Source organism: Oratosquilla oratoria, chromosome 29, assembly GCF_046742065.1.
Source record: "Oratosquilla oratoria isolate Oo_2021 chromosome 29, ASM4674206v1, whole genome shotgun sequence".
In the NCBI taxonomy this organism is placed as follows: Eukaryota; Metazoa; Arthropoda; class Malacostraca; order Stomatopoda; family Squillidae; genus Oratosquilla; species Oratosquilla oratoria.
Genome location: NC_134805.1, coordinates 48,721,913 through 48,724,412, shown reverse-complemented (window position 1 = coordinate 48,724,412; position 2,500 = coordinate 48,721,913).

Here is a 2,500-nt window from a genome sequence, read left to right as displayed (position 1 = left end):
ATATCCGGGGACCATTGCCCCTTTGAAATATTCATGTTGGGCTGACATTCAATGATAGTAGATTCTACCATTTTTCTCCTGAACTCACATCTGGATTTATATATAAGCTCAGCTTTGTCCCAATCTAAACAATGTTTAAATTGCTTAACATGTTGGAATACAGCTGAGCTCTCTTGTCCATATTTAATGGAACATTTATGTTAAATCATCCTAGTATTCAAATCCCTTCCAGTCTGTCCAATGTAAACTAAGCCACAACCTTTACATGGAATCGAATATACCAAGCAGAGCCAAGGGGTATATTTGATTCCATGTAAAGGTTGTGACTTATATAGACACGGTAAAGGAAACATGGACTGGAGGTGAAGCTTTTCCTTTGAGAAAGTCGTTAGACGAAACGTCAGTAATAAAAGCTTCACCTCCAGTCCATGTTTCCTTTACCGTGTCTATACAACTTGTTCACATGGATTTTCATCGGTTGTGACTTAGTTTACATCGGACAGACTGGAATGGATTTGAATACTAGGATGATTGAACATAAACGTTCCATTAAATATGGACAAGAGAGATCAGCTGTGTTCCAACATGTTAAGCAATTTAAACATTGTTTAGATTGGGACAAAGCTGAGCTTATACATAAATCCAGATGTGAGTTCAGGAGAAAAATGGTAGAATCTACTATCATTGAATGTCAGCCCAACATGAATATTTCAAAGGGGCAATGGTCCTCGGATATAATGTCCGGACTCTTCATCACCAACCTTTTGAAAACTCGTTTGCCTCCTGATCTCACATACGGAGTGAGCCGAGGGTAGAGACCTCTTCCCATGTTCCCCTTTCTTTTGTTAAGGGTGCTAGTACTTAAGCAGCACGCTCTCTCTTAATTGTATCTACTGAAGAGGATTGCAGTTTGCAATCGAAATATATAGATTCCCCGTTTCCAGTCTTTTCTACTCCAACAGTGGTTTCTACGTGACATATATATACATATATATATATATATACATATATATATATATATGTATGTATATATATATATATATGTGTATATATACTTATATATATGTAGATATGTGTATATATGTATACACACACACACATACACACACACACACACACACAAACACGCACATATATATATATATATATATATATATATATATATATATATACATATATACATATATATTTATATATATACATATATGTATATATACATATATATCTATATATGTACATATATATATACATACTTATATACATACATAAATATATATATATATATATACATATATATATATATGTGTGTGTGTGTGTGTGTGTGTGTGTGTGTGTGTGTGTGTGTGTGTGTGTGTGTGTGTGTGTGTGTGTGTGTGTGTGTGTGTGTGTGTGTGCGCGCGCGTGTGTGTGTGTGTGTGTGTGTGTGTGTGTGTGTGTGTGTGTGTGTGTGTGTGTGTGTGTGTGTGTGTGTGTGTGTGTGTGTGTGTGTGTGTGTGTGTGTGTGTGTGTGTGTGTGTGTGTGTGTGTGTGTGTGTGTGTGTGTGTGTGTGTGTGTGTGTGTGTGTGTGTGTGGAAAGGGGGACAAATGGAGTGTAGTAATTTCAGAGGGATCAGTTTGTTGAGTGTATTGGGAAGGCTTATGGGAGGGTCTTGATTGAGAGGATTAGGAGAGGAATAGAGGGAGTAATTGGTGAGGAACTGTGTGGGTTTAGGACAGGTAGGGGTTATGTAGATCAGATTTTTGTGGTAAGACAGATATGTGAGAAAGCTATAGGAAAAGGTAAGGATTTTTTGGGGCTTTTATGGATTTGGAAAAGGCTTACGACAGGGTAGACAAGAAGGCACTGTGGGAGGTACTGCAGATATATGGGATAGGAGGAAAGCTGTTAAGAGCAGTCAAGAGTTTTTATGAGAGTAGTAGAGCTTGTGTTAGGATTAGAAATGGAGAGAGTGAATGGTTTGAGGTAAAGGTGTGACTTCGTCAGGGATGTGTTATGTCGCCCTGGCTGTTCAATCTTTACATGGATGAGGTGGTGCGAGAGGTGAATGCAAGAGTCGTGGGCCAAGGGTTGGAGATGATTAAAGAAAATGTAGAAAAGTGGGAGGTGTAGCCAGTTGTTGTTTGCTGACGACACTGCGCTTGCAGCAGGATCAGAATAGAGATTGAAGAAGTTAGTGACAGAGTTTGAGAAGGTGTGTGAAAGAAGGAAGCTAAAGATAAATGTTGGTAAATGTAAGGTGATGAGATGTACAAGGGGAGAGAGTGACAGCAGGCTGGAAGTGAGCATTAAGGATGAAAGACTGGAAGAAGTGGATAGTTTTAGATACTTGGGTGCGAATGTGGCAGGAAAGGGAGGAGTGAGGATGGAGGTAGAATGTAGATTGAGAGAAGCGAGTAAATGCCTTGGTGGATTGAAGAGTGCAATGAGAAATAGACATCTGGGAATGAATGCTAAGAGGAGGTTATATGAAGGAGTGATTGGCCAACAGCATTGTACGG